General features: G+C 48.7%; 1 long non-coding RNA gene across 1 annotated transcript; it reads left to right on the top strand.

Annotated features, from left to right (window-relative positions):
• Positions 1-8,260: 8,260 nt before the first annotated feature.
• Positions 8,261-16,891, top strand: LOC132435190 (uncharacterized). Its single transcript, XR_009521497.1, has 3 exons — positions 8,261-8,405; positions 9,012-9,097; positions 16,857-16,891. It is a non-coding gene; the product is annotated as an uncharacterized lncRNA (long non-coding RNA).
• Positions 16,892-18,614: the final 1,723 nt, after the last annotated feature.

Raw genomic sequence — 18,614 nt, 5'->3', positions numbered from 1 at the left:
GAGCATATGGGTTGAACCTCCCTAAATACAGCTTGTTTTGCAAGAAGTTCTAACCAGAGGTGGGGCAAGAACAGCTTTCTAGAATTCTTAAACCCAAAGGATCTCTCTTTCTCTGTTTCCACAGAGGTGGACTGCTTTCTGAAAATATTGTGTGACTCTCTGTAGGGTTCTGCCTCTTCAGCTTCTCTGAATCAAACCTGGTCCACAAGGGCTCCTGCTGCCCGTCTTAGGACTTCCAGGTCCTTCACCAGCCAGCGCAAACAAGGGAAGATGAGCACCCCACCTTCAGGAAGTGTAGCTGTGCTCGCACTTTCTAAGCCCCACTGCCACGAGCCCCTAGACACTCCTGCACCTCTTCCTGTGAGGTTTCTGCTCTTGGCAGCCCTTACACATGTTGTAGAGGCTACAGATCGTATCCATCTCTAAATTTCAGTGCAAATTAAACTCCTTGAAGCTGCGTATGATTTCCACGAGGAGGAGTAAGCACCACCACCGTGCTCATTTCCAAATCTGATAATTTGGGGGAGTCAACGCTAAGCTTCCACGCTGTCCTTCTCGAGGCATTTAGCCAGGTGCTGCTTGAGGCATGATGGGGGTCCAGGCTTCCTCCATCACTCTCCTTCCCCATCGCTGACTCTGGTAGCCCTGTTCCAGCAGGTAATGTGGTAATGTACATTAGTGAGAAGGACGGTCAGTGGGGACAACCAGAAGTGGTGGGAGCTTTAGCAAAGTGGAGAACACACGTGTCATCCAAAAGCCATCCATATCAGCTGAGGGGAAACATGCACACACACACACAGAACACACACACACAGAACACACAGAACACATCGGCAGGCCCCTGGTGTGCCACCTGGTCTGGACTGTCTCTAGGGTCCTGCTCTGCTCTCCTGCATTAAGAATCCTCACCATGACCGCATACTGTCTTGGTGGCTTCTCTGCCCCGCACCAACCCCAAGGCCATCCTTCATGCTTACTTTCTCTGGTCACAATGAGTTTGTGAAGACACCTTGTTTTTTCCACCTACCCTACCACCCTACCTTTTGCCCTGCTCCAGTCCCATCTCATTCCCTTTAACAGGTACCTTCCTATCACGCAAGGCCTTAACCCAAGCAGCTCTGTGCAGGCTGGAGTTGTCCTGGGTGCACACACCACCCCAGGGGCTCTGGTTGATTCCAGAGTTAGACTGTGGCCACCCCGACCTTCCAGTGCCCAGGCCCACATGTGGAGTGAGGAGACATTGGCGTGGGCCAGCCCTGTGCAGAGAGAGAAGGCTGGGTGAGCTTCCAGAAGGGGACAGGGATGCTAACATGACAGAGCGGCCTGGGTGGGCCCGAAGGAGAGCTGAGGACAGGCCCGGGAGAGGAGGCCGGTGCCCCTGCATGTCATCTGGGGCCCTGCACGGGGATTTCCAGGCTGCTGTGAAGCTCCAACAGCTCTGGAACAAAGTTGGAATGTTGTTGGAGAACAGCCTTGTCAGGACTAGGGGCCAAGTGTTCTTGGACACTTACCAGCAATAAACAGACTGCCATGAAATAGATCAAGAATGCTTTCCAATTAGGACAGTTGTGTGGGTTTAAAAAAATTTTTTTTTCCTGAAGTTAAGAAAGGGAACAAAATGCAAAAATCTGTTCTTTTCTTCCAAAACTCTTTAAGTAGCAAATAAGCAAGGTGTCAGGACTGGGAAAACCTTCTGTCTAGGCTCCGAGTAAATGAACTTGCCTTTTGATAAAGAGCTTGAGTTAAAATTAAACAGATACATATGCATTACTTGCAATAGAATGATCCTGCATGTGGCGCCTTAAAAAGAAATCTGAACATTTTTCTGAGTAGGGCAAGCACAGAGACTCAGACAACAGTCCCTCCTCCAGAAATCCATAAACAGCCCTCTCCATCCACAGCAGAGGAAGTTTCTGAGAGTGCCCACCAAATGTCCTCCTGATCTTAACCAGATGGCCCAGGCCTTTCCCTGGGCGCTTCCAGACAAAGCCACTTCGGCTGCTCCTAGAGACAAAGCCGACCTCCAAGACAAAGTCAAGTATCTAGGACTGCTGTGCCTACCCCAGGTCCACCCCCATCCCTGGCGGTGTCTTCAAAGTCTGCAGAAACGTCTCCAGTCCTTATACCAATTACCTGTGTTGGGCCCATTTTAATGTAAATTTGAATCCAGTTTCAAATTCCAATTTAGATCCTGTGTTCTCAAGACACAGAATGGTGCCAGGCTCATGGTTCACGCTCAGCATACATCTAGAGATGATAGAGGATGTCGTTATACTTCACGTAGTAGATTCAGGAGAACTATGGAAACTTTGAAAGCATTTCTAACACACATTGCTTGGCTGTGGGAGATGGGTAAAGTAAAGACAATGAACCATCATTTAGGCCAGTAGCTCTCATTGCTTTTTGGTCTTAGGAGTCGTTGATACCGCTAAAAGTTATTAGCAGAAACTAACACACCATTGTAAAGCAATTATACTCCAGTAAAGATGTTAAAAAAAAAAAAAAGGTTATTGAGGACTCCAAAGAGCTTTCGCTTATAAGGGTTACATATATTGCTAATACAGAAAATAAAACTAAGAAGACTCTAAACTAGTCTTAGTTTATTTAAAAACGATAATGATAAACTCATTGCATATTAACAGAACATTTTTCCTTAGGAGAAATAAAACCAAAAATAGTGGGAAAAGTGGCATTGTTTTACATTTATCAAAAACAAAAAAGAGGGCTTCCCTGGTGGCGCAGTGGTTGAGAGTCCGCCTGCCGATGCAGGGGACACGGGTTCGTGCCTTGGTCCGGGAAGATCCCACATGCCGCGGAGCGGCTGGGCCTGTGAGCCATGGCCGCTGAGCCTGCGCGTCCGGAGTCTGTACCCTGCAAAGGGAGAGGCCACAACAGTGAGAGGCCCACGTACCGCAAAAAAAAAAAAAGAATGAAACTCATGCCTTGCTGTTGCGTCCTGTCTTCTAACTTCCTTTCCTTTCCTCTTTCCAACCGTAGTTGACTCTGAAAACCTGATATCAGGGAGATCAGCTTTCTCAACATGGCCACAGGTATTGCCCAGCAGAAGACCATCAACAACCTTAGGGAGGGCTCTTGGGGCGCTTGGGTGACACCCCAGCCCTTCACTCTGTAGAAGAAAGGGCCCTGTCAGGTTGACTCAAGGGATACTGGCAGATACTAGAAACAGTCTGAGCAACGCAGACTCAGGAGGATAAATCACTTTTGCAGTGAACCCCTCACCGAGGGCAAGCTGTCTAGAAGTACGGTGGCAGGAGGTTGTCCACCTCTGACCCCTGGATGAGTCACAGGGAGCGGACCACCCCGTGCATTTTTCTTTCACACACTTGCCTGTGTCATGACCCCCGCATTATTATTCATTGCTTGTCTAAGTAGACAGACCACTTGAACCTCACTGTAGGGTCTGGACTGACTGGGCCCAGGGAAGGGAGGTGTCCTGTAGCATCACACACAGAGGTGAGGAAGAAACCAAGCGCCCCAGGGCCACTGGTGCAGAGCACAACTTCTTTGTCCCTGAGCAGTGCCATGGAACTGGATTTTCCCCCCGAAACCGCAATGCAGTCAGGCCCCAAAGATAAGACCATCTGCTTGACACATGGACCCCCAGTTCCATATTGTGTGCCTTCTGCCCTTCAGGGGCCCCACCCTGTCCCCAACCCCCTCCCTCCACCTGGCAGCTTCGCCCTTTAGCATCTGGGTCTTTTGGTTTTTTTGTGTTTTTTTGCGGTACGCGGGCCTCTCACTGTTGTGGCCTCTCCCGTTGCGGAGCACAGGCTCCGGACGCGCAGGCTCAGCGGCCATGGCTCACGGGCCCAGCCGCTCCGTGGCATGTGGGATCTTCCCAGACCGGGGCACGAACCCGTGTCCCCTGCATCGGCAGGCAGATTCTCAACCACTGCGCCACCAGGGAAGCCCGCATCTGGCATTTTTGCCAGTAGAAACGCCCACCAGGTGTCACAGGCACTGGCTATCTTCTCCTACTGGTCCCCCTTCTCAGAAGCACAGTTTGGCTCATTTATACTTTTCCTCTGTGTGCCTCGTGATGACTCCGCGCTCCCCTGACACCATGCTCATCCCTTCCTTGCTACTCGTGCAGGAGTGGCCCATGGGATGGATCTCAACTAAAACCTCTGGTCAACCGTGTGAAAGTCTTCAAACATAGGGAGGTGCTTCCCGACTAGCTGTGGGAAAGCCAGAGGCCCTTTTTCAACTGCCCGAGCCTCTCCAAACATCGGTGCAGCTCCCTAGGAAGCAACATTAACTCTTGTTCCTGGAGTACCGCGTGGGAGCTGGGTGGGATGCTGGGAGATGATAGAAAATATATATTTGTCTCTGCCCCCGGTTCCTGGCACAGAGCTCCTAAAACTCTTGTAATTTCCTAAGTGATAAAAACACTAGCATCTTTTGTTCTAATGAGGCAACTCTGAGTGGGCTCCTAGAAGGGGGCTGGTCCTGGAAAGACCAAGGCATGATTAGAAGCTTGGAGTTTTCAGCCCCACCCCATCCACCAGAGAGGGGGTGGAAATGGAGTTAATGATGATCATGCCCGCGTGAGGAAGCCTCCATACAATCCCAACAGTAGGGGGTTCAGAGAGCTTCCAGGTTGGCAAATACATCCACACTGGGAGGGTGATACACCCCCATTTTCCCCCAGACCTCGCCCTGTGTATCTCTTCATCTGGCTGGTCACCTGTATCCTTTATCATATCCTTTAATAGACTGGTAAACATAAGTAGACGTTTCCCTGAGTTCTGTGAGCCACTCTAGCAAATTATTTGAACCTGAGGAGGAGGTCATGGGACTCTCCGATTTGTAGCCAAATTGGACAGAAACTGTGAGGAACCTGGAGGGCTGTGACTTGCATCTGAAGTGGGTGGGAACAGTCTCGGGGGCGCTGAGCCCATACCTATGGGATCTGACATTCTCTCCAGGTATTGTGTCAGAACTAAGTTAAATTGTAGGACACCCAGTTGCTGTCACAGAGGATTGTTCAATGTGGGGAAACCCTGCCACCCGCTGCTCTCAGAAGTGTCGTGAGTGTCCTGTGTGAGCAGTAAAGGAGACTCACCGAAAGAGAAACACAGAAGGACGTGGAAAACTGGGATATGCACTACAGAGGAGACTTTTTCCTTTCTAGATGCATTTGTGATTTGCGTGATGTGTCCATTTCAGAGAGATCTGCCAGGAATGTTCAGGGGACTTGATTAATTTTGACCAAGTTTGGTATTTGCTTTAAGTTCCATTAAATCTACCACCTCGAAATGTAATTTTCTTAATTAGGAATCTGCAAAAGGGTTTTTTTGAATGGGTTTTAGTGCATTTCCAGGATGTTAATAAGGCAAGAGCTCCGAGTGACAGCAGCTGCGGGCTCTTTGTGACGCAGTTATTATTTCCATAGTTAAAACCCCACTCGTTGTTGTCATAGGGAGACCATTCAAACCTTGCTGTGAAGGGGACACAGGGTACCACACAGTCCTCCAAGACAGAGCTTCTAAACTTTTATAACGCAGGCCCCTTCTTGTGAATGTACAAATCTCACCCTGTTCCCACCCCACCCTCAAATCCTGAAAGGTCCCCAGCTGAAAATCACTATACATTTGCTACTTCCTTCACCCAAAACACTTCTCCTGAGCTTTCCTTTGGGTTGTTTACACTGCAAGGACTAATAGCTTTTAAAACCTACTTTGTAATAATAAATGTTTCTGTAATGTTGACTAGGCTTTTTTCACACCAGCATACATGGCTCCTTCCATGTCCCTGACTGGGATGAAATCTGCGGGTGGACACCCTCCTCCTAGACAATCTCTGCTCTAAGAAACAACTTCCTGAGAGCAGAGAGTTAGGGCTTTTCGTGTTGGTTTTGCAGATGTTTAAGCCTGGACCACCACCGCTTTCTGCAGGGACGCAGGAGGGTAAGGGAACATCGGGGCTTGACGTGGGGAAGTAGCCGTTGACAACACCATCGAATTTCCTGGAACAGTTGACTTGGGAAAATCATCAGCAAATTAGATACGTTAGAATGGGGGCGAGTTACCCAGGGCCGCTGGACCACTCCAGCCCACCCCACTTCTCCGCGCTGCCTGGGTGTTAGTTTCAGAATGAAAGGTTAGAAACATGCTCAGATATTGTGTCATCAGCAACCTTTTCGTTGTCAATGTTCTCATCCGTATTTGCAGGGATCAGCTGTTGCCGCATCACCAACTACCTCAACACTCAGTGGCTTAAAGAAATACTGACTTACTGTTACTCACAGCTGAGCAGTCCATACCTTTTATTTACTGATGCTTTGATGTCTGGGGCCTACTCGCTGACCCAGCAGGGACTGCCCCCCCCAGGTTGGCTAATTCCTAGAGACAGTAGGTGACTCACCTGCACGTGTACCTTTCACATGCAAACCAGCCAATCCAGAGCCCACATCCTAACCACCACCTTTATGGGGCTCCCACACTCTGGGCCACTGTCCTCTGCCCTAACCACCACGGGGCCAGGTACCAGACAACTAGGGACAGCCCTAATGCCCCAGAGCCTGCTGAAATTACTGGAACTAGCAAATCCTAAGCTGGATTACCCCGCCTCGATCATTCCTTCCATGGAAACCACAGTACAGCCTCTTGCTCACGTCCCCCCAACTCCTGACTGACCCTGGTGCTTTCCCATGTGACCCCACCATAGTGTGGTGGGCCCCCTTCTCTTGGGATCTGTAAGTGTAACAAACTTTCTTTTCAATGGCAGTCATCTCCCGCTCTGTTTGCCTCACCATACCTGAACCATAGTACAACCTATATTTTAAATCTACAGTTTACAAGTCAGTGAGGCAGCCCTTCTGGACCCAGTAGAGCACCTGCAGTCAGCCATGGGTCCAGCAGACAGCTCTGCCGGTCTTGACCACACTGCCATGTTTGTTTGGGGATTAGCTGCCTTCTGGCTGTAAACTTCTAGAATGTCCATGGCTGGGCCAGCTGGGCTCTCCCTCCTAAGGTCTCCCTCCCTCCAGCAGGCCAGCCTGGGCCTGGTCACGGGGCAGTGGCAGGGAGTCAAGGGAGTAGACCGGGCAGGACCTCTTCCAGCCTCAGCTTGGAATGGGCACACAGCACTTTCCCTGCATCCTGTTGGCCAAAGCAATCACAAAGCAGCCTAGATTCCAGGGGGAAAGAAATAGACTCTACCATTTGATGAAGGGGCAGCAGTGTCACATTGAAAATGGCCTGGACACGGTGGAGACATTTGCCAATCACTCCACCACCACGTTCCTCTGCTCAAAAGAACAAAATCTCTAAATACAATTTTCCCTTGTGGACTCAAATAAAGCTATTGACATTTTAAATTAAAAAAGAAAAAAGGAGGAGGCGGCCTGTGTGTGAACAGCTCTTCACTGTTCCATTAGAACTAGAAATCGTCTCAGTGGGTGGAATCACATAAACATGAATGATTGGGACAAAATGTGGGAACCACTTGGAACACTTGTTAAAAATGCAGGTTCCTGGCCTCAAAACATCTAATTCAGTAAAACTCAGGATGAGGTCGAGGAGTCTGTATGCTAACACACACTTCAGGGAACTCAAGGCAGCTGATCCTAAATACATTTGAAAAATGCTGGTGCCAAAACGTGTGTGTGTGTGTGTGTGTGTGTGTGTGTGTGTGTGTGTGTGTGTGATAATATCTCCATTTTACAAAAAGGAGACTAAAGGCTCTAAGGCCTAGACCTATTTAGTGACCTGTCCAGGTTCACTTAGAAGATTAACTGCAGAGCTGGGATTAGTACCCAAGTCTCTTGGCCCTTGACCTGTGACGTGTGGTTTGAAGGATGCAGAGAGCCCTCATTCCCCTTAAAAGCATTTCCTCTTAGGTCTCGCCACAGTGCCTGAGGGTCTCCCATCAGCTCTCCCTGGGCTCCTTTTCAGTGTGAGCAGGGTTATACCCACCCATTTCCAGACCTTGCAGGGGGTCTAAATGACTCGGGCACTGGGAAGGTGGGGTAACAGGGACGGCAGACATGTTAAAACCTGCTGCCCTAAAAGTCTCACACCTTAGCTTAAACTGATGCCTTGTATTAGTTGCTAGCTACCAGCTTAGTCCTGGGGGAGCCTTTTTCATCCCTTGAAAGCAAGCAGTGAAAAGAGAGCAGGAGGGAGAAAGGAGGAGGAAGGAGGACATTTCTCTGATTGGTCCTCTCTCTACACAAGTGATCCTTGTACTCCCATGATGACGGGGCCAGCGCTGTGCCCATTTTACAGATGGAGAAACAAGGATGCACAGAAGCCTACCCATGCTTCCAGATAGAGACTGGACCCCGCCTCTCCTGCCCGCCTCCTGGAAAATGACGATTTGACAAATAGAAATCCCCAAAAGGCTTCGATTTGGTGTTGTTCCTCAGGACCCTGGAAGAGGTATTGATGGGTTTCTCTGGAAAGAAAGTGAGGAATCAGCTCAGTTTTAAGATGAACTAGGTCTTCAAGCTTGATGTGGAAAATGACACCCAGGACACACCCCCAGCTGGGAATTTGTGATAATACAGTTCTACCCCGACTGCCCTTAGACGTAGCGCAATGTTGTCAGGAAGACAAAAATGCAGCCCTGCGCCCAGTCTGCTCAGAACTGTAAGCAACAGTGTCTGATCACTCCTCCGACTGTTGAAGGAAAACAGTCTTCATCAATTTGGCACTGGCCTCCTCTCTGAGTTGTTCCCCTGGGGCTCTGTGGCCACTTCAGACGGTGTATTAGTCAGGTTCTCAAAGAGGGTATCTGTGGATGTTACATTATTACCTCTCAATAGATAGATAGATAGATACATAGGTAGGTAGATAGACAGGTGGATACGTAGGTAGATAGACGGATACATAGGTAGACAGATGGATACATAGGTAGATAGATGGATACATGGGTAGATAGATGGATGCATGGGTAGATAGATAGATAGAGAGAGAGAGAGAGAGAGATTTATCTTAAGAAATTGGCTCATGCCACTGTGGGGCTGACAAGTCCAAAATCTGCAGGGCAGGCTGGCTGGAGACCAAGGGAAGAGCTGACGTCGCAGTTCAAGCCTGAAGAGCATCAGCTGGCAGAATTCCTTGTCCCCCAGGTACCTCAATATTTTTTCTATTAAGACCTTCAACTGATCGGATGAGGTCCACGCCCATTATGGAGGGTAATGTGGTTTACTCACAGTCTCCCGATATGAATGTGAACCTCATCTAGAAATACCTTCACAGCCACGTCTAGACTGGTGTTTGTCCAAGACCTGGGTCCCATAGCCTAGCCAGGTTGACACATGAAATTAGCTCACAGCTGGACGGGGAGTATCGAGATGAGGGTGGGGATCTGTGCTGAGAAACAGGCTTAATGCTGAGCTGGATGTGATGGGAGGAAAACAGCACAGCGGTGCAGCCCCGGCACCTGCACCTCGGCGGACAGGGTCAAGAGCTGGTGTGGCCTCCCACGCAGCGAGCTGATTCCTTCCGACTGTGTTTTGAGCACACTGGAATCTTGCCGCCGGGATGAGATGGCCTGGCTCCCTTACCCCTCCGCCTCCTTGTCTGTGCTGGACACCCCGTCCTCCCAAAGGTACCCCCAGCACACAGGCGGGAGCACACACACAAACCAGCTCCCAGAGGGACCCACGGAGGGCCTCGGAGTGACAAAAGCCCTGGATTGCTCTGCATGGCGGCTCCTTGATGGTTGTGCATTCGGCCAACCTGGTCCCTTGGAGCCGCGGTCCTAGGAGTGCGACAGAAGAGCTGGGGCAAGTCCAAAGGGGATGCTTTCAAGCAGCGTGAAACCCAGAGAAATGTCAGAGCGTCGGACACAGTAGGAAAGCGCCTCTTTGTTCTCTCTAATGAGCTTCTGCCTCAAAGATGGGAGTGGGTGGGGACACCGTTGGGGGAGGTATAGGGGTTGGGCGGGGCTGCCAGCGACTCAGGGGAGGTGGAGGGACGGGGCAGGGGGAGGGGGGAAGAGCTGGAGAGGAGAAGCGGGGGAGGGCGATGACCCTCCGCAGCAGAGAGTTCCGGCTCTGGTCTCTATACAAGACAGAGTGAGCTGGAGACACGTCCGTCACCCGGAGCCCCGCGGGCTCAGGGCTTAACTGGGGCCGCGCTGGATGTCATTACCCGGCTATTCCTGGTGACAGTCGGATATGCTTAGCCTCAGTTATCTGAATAACTTACTTGAATATCTCTAACCGGAGGTAAAATTTGATTGGAAAAGTAGAGAAATGTAAAGACCTGGGGAGGGAATTCCGGAAGCAGGGCTGGCCTGAGGCAAAATCGGAGCTTGGCGCTTTGTGTCTTTCCCTGGACCCCTGTCTGCAGGTGACCTTCCCACTCTGTGCCCCGTCCCCACTCCTCAAGGACCTCCGTGCACCGGGGTCGCTCACCTGTGACTCCACTTGACCTGCACCAGGGTCACCTGCAAGGTGGTAATGATGCTAACAGTCACTGTGCTCTGACCATGTGCCCCTAACAATATAGCATCTCATTGAGGAATTAAAAGTCCCATTTTACAGGTCTGTGACACACATGCTAGTGATTCAGACCTCCCTCCACCTCAGAAGTCCATGTCAGGGCCCCTCTGCAGTTCCCCTCGTGCTGTTTCTGATAAAATACTGAGCTGTCAAAGCCCAGAAGACCTCAGTGCTCACCCGGTTGACCCCCTTCATTGTACACGAGAGGAAGCTGAGGCCCAGGGAAGTTGAGGGACCTCTGTAAGGCTGCACAGCTGGTTGGCGGCACGGTCAGGACTAGAACGCAGGCGACCGGACTCCTAGGGTTGCCAAGATTCCTGTTTGTGGAGAAGAGCTGATAGACTCATTCACACCGTGATGTTCAGTGATGTTCGTGACTGAGAACAGCTTAATCCCGCCACCCTGCATTTTAATCCCATTCTCTGCACTTTTACTGAGAAAGGAAACTGTCAAACACTGGCCAAGTAGGGCCTAAGAGGCTGGGTTAGAGGAGGTTAAAGTTAGGGGCCGAGGAAACACATTTCGGCTCCTCGGATCGTAACACATGGGCATCGGCTCTGATGCTTACTTAGTGGGCTAGAGCTGCAGAATAATTTACCCACCATCCTGCCTTAGGGTCTGGCTGGAGTGACTGATAAACTCTTAGAAGCTTTGACATGGGAGGGAACTCGGAGACTGTCCGATTGTGGAGTGGCAAACAGAGCACCCGACCCGTGGACGGCATACCAATCAATCCCAGATCCCCGGTGAGAAGGGGCTGAGAAGGGGCTGGTTCTGAATCCCTTTCACCCAAGAGCTCTAGCAGTTAATGACAGTAGATTCAGGCATTGTAATCAAACTGTGACTTGTGGACCAGCAGCCGTGGCATCACCCCAGAGCTGGTTAGCAATACAGAATCTCGACCTCGCTTCATATCTACCGAATCAGAATCTACCTTTCACAAGCTTCTGGGGGGTCTACATGCACAGTGAGTGTTCAGAAACACTGGGTTGGGATTCCTGCTCTGCTGAAACACAGAGAATATTCTTAGAGTGATGGCACAAATGCACTTTAGAAGTGGTAGCGCAGGGAATGGGAGGGTCAGGAGACTGAAGCCAACCCAGCTGGGGTAACCCATGTCCCTAAGTAGCTGTGTGACCTGGAGGAAGGGGAGGAGGAGGAAAAAAATAGATCTAAAAAAGAGACAAAGGCACCTGAGCTATTTGGGGATCTTGCCTGATCCCGTACCTGACGTCTCCCCACGCTGCCCGCCTCTTCGAGAGATCGTCACTGGGTCTCCCCAGGGCTGGAACCCAGCACCACTATCATCCCACCAGGATGAATTCCCCCTAATGTTTTGGTAAAATACAACTGGCCTCTTGGAATCCCCAGGCAAACCAGCCATGGCTCAGTTTGACAGAAGGTTACTTTACCTGACACAGGAGTGAGGTTCTTAAACCAATATTTGAAAAGTGGCCTCGTACTCTTGTTGAATTCATAGCATAATTTATTGGGAAGATCACAGGAAAAATGAGACCTATAAGAATGGACACCCCAAATGCATGCTTGCAAAGCTATCTCCCAAGGAGCCTGTTAAACTCAAAACATTTAACAAATAAACCAGCCAATCAGAATGGATTCCTGGCCATAAATTCTTGGGACTGGGAAGGCAGCCCTCCAGGCTGGGTTTCTATCAGCCCTGCTTAGGGCCCTGAGGTGTGCCTGACATGCTAGTTTCTTGACCACTGGTTCTCCCTTCCTCTGCGAGTCTGTTGATTAAACGTAGCAAAACCAGGATTTTCAGGACCCCTGAAAGTAAAATGACCAAGAATTCTGAGCTGACATGTGTGGTTACAGGGTAGACAAGCACCCATCTCCGGGACCGTATCCTCTCCCCGGCAGTCTAGGGAGTGGGCTGTTCCCATGGTAACTGGATGGTTTATGAGACATTAATTCAATCTTGTTCTTACTATCAGTGCCAGTAGAGTTGTTTTTTCCTTTGCCAGGCCTCTGAGTCCTGGAGAAATGTGATGCCCTGGCCAAAGGAGAGAAGGATCCAGCCTTTGATTTCTAAGTCTTACGGGGCTCTTTATCTGAAAAGGGAAAGTTTCTGATGAATGAGTGACACAGGGCAGAAGGTATGGCTCAATCTTGGGGGGTGGGATTAATAAACAGTTTGGTGAGGGGGGCGGTCCGCATGTGCTGGAGACCTGAGCCCCAAATATTCAGAGCGCCCATAGGGAAGAATGGCTTCTTGGAGGGCCGAGGGAGCCTGGACTCTAGGGTCTTTTTACCAAAGCGTGGTCCATGAACAGCAATGACCATCACCTGAGGACTCATCAGAAATGCAGAATCTGGGGCCCCTACCAGACCCATTGGATCAAATCTTGTTTAGCTAGATGGCCATGTGTCTCATGTACACATTAGAGGGTGAGAACTTCTGTAGGTCCCACTGTTGGGGCCTTGGCAGTGATGCCAAGACAAACTCAGAGCAAAGGAAGAAAATGGGGCTGCATCATCAGAATGCTCCCCACTGGCCTTGGACAGGATACCTTAGAGCAGCAGTCAGAAGCCATCCTCCAGTTTCCCGGGCTGTGAAAGCACTAGTGTCTCCTTACCACCAAAGTGGAGGGGTCCTCCAAGACATGACTGAGATGGAATTTCCCATCAACCCTAAAGGTGATTTAGTGAATTTACACAATGTAAAGACACCTGATGTGCCATCCACCTGGGTGCTGTGGAGTCAGTTTAAAGCCTTTACATGGTTAAATGGATTTCCCGACGAGTTGTGTGCGTGAAATACCTCTTCCCGACTATCAACACATTCAATAGGTTTTCATTCTTTTTGTTGAAAATTCACCAAGATACGTGTAAGTAGTTTTGCCGCATAACAATCTCAAGATCTTCGTGGCTTAAAATAAATGTTCCTTTCGTTGCTCAGGGGCCTCAGGCTCCCTGGCTCTGCTGGGATCAGCTGGGCTTGACCCTGAGCCACAGGTGGAGTTCAGGTCTACTCCATGTGTCTCCACATGGCCACAGCCATCCAAGGCATGTTCTTTTTATTGCAGATGGCAGAAACCAGGCATCCAAGCAAAACCATAACGCATCTGCTAGCATCACACTTGTTCACATTTCATTGGCTGAATCAAGTCACATGGCCACGCCCAGGTTAAGTGAGAAAGTCTGCTCCACCCAGTCTATTGAGAAGCAGTGCAACCGCATGGCAAGAGAGGAGAGAAATGGGAACAGAAATCCCATCTTGCACAATATCTTAGCCCGTTTCCTGCCTTGGTAAACCTAATGCACCCAAGCAAGGCCGTCTGGAATGCTGAAGGCTCTGAGCAGCCAGGGTCAACCCAGGACCAAGAATGTGGGCAGGAAGAGAAGGCTGCTTTCTCCATAGAATGCTGAGGGTGTCCTTTTAAATACGCCCTGCTCGTTTCTTATTAACCTGATTTGAAAGTAGCAAAAAACAAAAAAAAGAAAAACAAAAACCAGTTAACTTTGGGATTAATTTGTGTAGTTCTGGTTAGTCAAGATTTTCCTGATTGAAAGCAAATGGCTTTATTTTCTTTAATATTCAATAATCATGAATTTTAAGGAAAATTTAGTACAAGTTCAGAACATGCTTTCTTGTTTTTTCTTTGCGGTACACGGGCCTCTCACTGCTGTGGCCTCTCCCATTGCAGAGCACAGGCTCTGGATGCACAGGCTCAGCGGCCATGGCTCACGGGCCCAGCCGCTCCGCGGCATGTGGGATCTTCCCGGACCGGGGCACGAACCCGTGTCCCCTGCATCGGCAGGCAGACTCTCAACCACTGCGCCACCAGGGAAGCCCAGAACATGCTTCCTTATAGAAAAGTTTCAAATAAATAATATATGGTATAATTATAGCAACAAGGATGATGGCAAATTTTATTGAATGCTTACTATGTGCTAGACGTATTTAATCCTCAACCAACCCTATAAGTTAAGTTATATTATTATCTTCATTTTACAAATGAGGAAACTGAGACTTAATTACTAATTAAGTCATTTTCTCAGGGTCAGACAGCCAGCCAGAAGCATGAAAAGGCCTTGAAGTGAACATCTCTTAGCCTCATTGTTCTTGTCCATGAAATGAAGATAAGAATCCCCACCCTGATATTATTAGCTATAAAGGTAAAATCTGTAACAGCCAGGTATATTGTAGGCTTTCTATTAATGATGCCTGCTTTAAAGGAACACAGCTGCTTGACCTGTAACAGGAAGGCAATCCCTGCACCCCTTCCTCCCTGTAGGAAACAGGTTTAACTATTCTGATAATCAACTCCCTAGAAGGATTAACAACAGATAACAAAATTATTATTTGCTTCCAAGCTTCTCTCCAAAATGCTAAATAAGGACTTGCAAACAATATTAAGGTAAGATGGAGGGGTTTCTAAGAGAGAAGTACTGTGCATTCATCTCTTTCCTCTGGTAGGAGGGGGAGGTTCAAGACAAGGGTGGAAGAACTGAAAAGAAGTGGTTAAACTCGTATCAGTCTTTTCCTAGGAGCTAGCTGGTGGGATCTCTCCCAGACTGGGGAATGGGGGCCTGACAGCAGCAAAAAGCCCACATACCAGAGAAATCAGCCACCTCCTATGTTTGGTATCTAGACTAAAGATGCCGTTCCTGCTGCAAATCCATTTATAATCCCTAAAGACGTATAAAATCCAAAGACCATAAGAGAATGTCACCAGCAAGTTGAGAAGTCATAAGAAGGAACTTAACATGCCTCTTTGTGGAGTGTGTTTAAAAGAGAATCAACCACAGACCCCATAGCCATTGAAAGGATAAGAAATACTATGAACAAGTCCACATGCATAAGTTCAACAACTTGGATGAAATGGACCACTTCCCTGAAAACCACAAATTATCCAAACTCAACCAAGATGAAATAGACAACCTGAATGGTTCTATAACTATAAAATCAATTAAATGTATAGTTAAAACCTCCCACAAAAGAAATCTCCAGGCCAAGATGGTTTCACTGGCAAATTCTACCAAACATATAAGAAATAACGTTCAACATACACAATCTATTCCAGGGCATAGAAGAGGAAGGAAATGTCCCAACTAATTTTATGAGGCCGGTTTTATCAAAACCAGACAAAGACAATACAAAAAATTAAAACTGTAGACCAATATCTCTCATGAATTTAGGTGCAGGACTACTCAACACAAGATTAGCAAATTGAATTAAGGATTATATAAAAGGGGCTGAGTCAGGAAGAGGGTGTGACTTGGGCAAGACAGAACAAGAGAGTCTTTGGGGTGATGGGATTGTTCTACATCCTGATTGTAGTGGAGGTTTGCAGATCAAAGGTGTGTTTAAATTCATGGAACTGTACATACAGAAAAAGTCAATTTTGATGTATCTTAATTTTTATTTTTTATGTATTTTTTCAAAATAAAAAGTTTAATTAAAAAATCAATTGGATATAAAATCCACAAAGAGATTTAGTTACATTGAAACACTTACCCAAAGCCCCACCCATCTATTGCACTTGTAAATACCACATTTCCCTGGTCTGGAGAGAAGGAAAGGTGAGAATCATCTGTGTCCTTTAAGCCAGTGCTCCAGTCATACACTTGCTCTCCTTGCTCAGAATTTGGATTCACTTGGGATTCAGTCTCTCTCTCTGCTCTTTCTTCTAGCACTTTAGAAGTAAAAAGAGTTCCTGTGAGTGCATTAATCTTTTGCATAATGTAGTGAAATGGCACTGGATTTCACAGTGATCCCTCGGACCTGTTCATCCTCTCTGCTGTCCATGGACCTTAACTTGCCTGCCAGGCGGCTGGAGGTGATGCCATTGTAGATACAAGACAGTCAGCCAGAGTAGCTTTTCCATGGTCAACATGAGCCAAAACACAGATATTCCCGATGTCAGCCGTGTTTTTCTGGAGTTGAATCATCTTATCCAAACTGTTGAGCACCACGGTCACTTATTTCCTGTGACGGCTGCCGCCGCCCAGCCAGCCCAGCTCGAATCACAGCGCCGATCGCACCACGCGCATCACAAGTGCCCTGACTTCCGCGTCCACCTTACGCCCGCGCGCCGGGGCTATCTTAATTTTTAAACACACTTAAAGTCCTATTTCTTGGGGGAATAGATTTCTTAATCAGAAAAAAATACACACCGTGGTAGGCATGGTTATTGTACCCAAATATCCATGCTCCCTGTCTTCTTTGTGATAACGAGTCCTCTGTGTGAGTGCTGGAAGGGCACACAGCTGCCCAGCCAGAGCCTGGTTCCCACCTCCCGTGCAGCTACGTGCAGCCCTGTAACTAACTAGGTTTTGGCTAGTGAGATATGAGTACCTCCTTGAAAAAGAAGGTAAGTACACCCTCCTTAACCTTCCCCGTCTTCTCCTGGAGGTGGTGCTGGTGAGCTACTCGCAGCCAGAGGATGAGGCCAAGAGGAGCAGGTGCCTTGGGTCAAAGGACAGCCATCTGTTGAGGAAGGCAGCCGTGCAGGGCTAGCTGGGAAACCGGATGACTTCACAGAGTGGAGCCCAACCTCCTGTGCTGGACCGGTAACCTGCGATAAAAAGAAACTTTGAACTTGTATAGATTAATGCGTCTTGCCGTCTCTTTGTTAGAGCTGCTTAATCCTTCCCATAATTAATATACATATTCATTGTTGAAAATTTTCAAGGGTAAAATAAAAGTCATCCAGAGTCCTGGACATGGGAGACGGGATATGGGGATAGATTTCCTTTTCAGCCCTTCGATTGAAGTAACCTGCGCAGGAAACACCACTGTCCGGAGATGCCACTGCTAACACACTAATATTTAGCACCAGAGTAAAACCAGGTTTGCAGCCAAGTCCTGTTCAGGCTCTGTTCCTGTACCATCCCTAGTGAAAGGAATTAGTACAATCAAATAGTTAAGAGCTTGGTGTTCGGAGCTGGAAAGCAGTGCGTTCAAGTTCTAGCTCCACTTCTTACTACCTCTGTGACCTTGGGCAGGTGTCTTAATGTCTCAGGATTTCAGTTTCCTCTGCCCTAAAATGGGACTAAACAATAGCACCTTCCTCGTGGAGTTGTCATGAGAATTAAATGTGATGACAGACAGAAAGGTCCTGGCACGTCGTAAGTTCTCAATAAGTGGGAACTATTGAATCATTTTTTCATACGCTGCATGTCAACTAAGTGCCTACTGTGTGCAAGGCACGTTTCTATGCATTGGGCTGCAGAGTGACACAAAAAAGATCCTTGCACCCCTGGAGCTTACCTTCCAGTGGAGGCGACAGACGCCAAACAACATTTTAAAACAATAGATCTGATGACATTAAGATGGATGGAGAGTGACGTTGTTAGTTGTAATGATAGCTCTGACTTGCATGGGGATGTTTGGATCCAGTATCCTCCCTCGGTCCTGTAGGTCATGCAGAAAGCTGTGCAGGTGGGTGTGGGCAGTGAGGACATTCAGGGACTCGTGCAGGAGAGCCCATGCAGAGCTCCACCCCGTGGCCTGTGCCAGGCGCCCTGCTCTGGGTGGTGTGTGCGCCCTCACTGAGTGTGGAGGATGAGCCTGGAATTCCAAGGACAATGGCAGGCGACAGAAGCCTCTGGTACCGCAGCAAGGCTTCAGATCTTCCAGCCCCTCTCCCGGCAGCATAGGTCGATCCCCTTTAGGGACCACTAGCAAACAAAGTTAACTTTTCCGACCTAATGGATGGCAGGCTGTTTTCTTTGAGATGAATTTCTCTATCGATGGATCAAGAACTGAACAGCAGTTCTCAACCCTGTAGTTCATCAGAATCACGTCTAGATCTTTAAAAAGCAGCAACACACAAGCCCTCACATTCCCAGACAGTGTGCTTCGGTGCAGCTCTGGGATGAAGACTGGGCGCGCTTGGCAATGTTCCGAAGTGGCTTAGATGTGCCCTCAAGGTTGGGAGCCACCCGCTCTAGATCTGATTTTCGTCCCTAAACCAATCACAGACCACCTGTTGCCCCCAGGCAAGAATGGTCCAGATGCTGTGACTCTGTAGGGCCGTCCTGTCACCCTCCCCACCGAAGTTTAGAGAAAGGTGACCATGATAGAGAAGGAACTAGGAACATTCCCATTGGAGAAGCAGGCTGCTTCCCCGTGGTGAGGAGTCCTTCAGTCATGCTCTCCCTATAGCCT

This window comes from Delphinus delphis, chromosome 12, assembly GCF_949987515.2.
Source record: "Delphinus delphis chromosome 12, mDelDel1.2, whole genome shotgun sequence".
Classification (NCBI taxonomy): Eukaryota; Metazoa; Chordata; class Mammalia; order Artiodactyla; family Delphinidae; genus Delphinus; species Delphinus delphis.
This window is presented reverse-complemented; position numbering and strand designations above follow the sequence as displayed.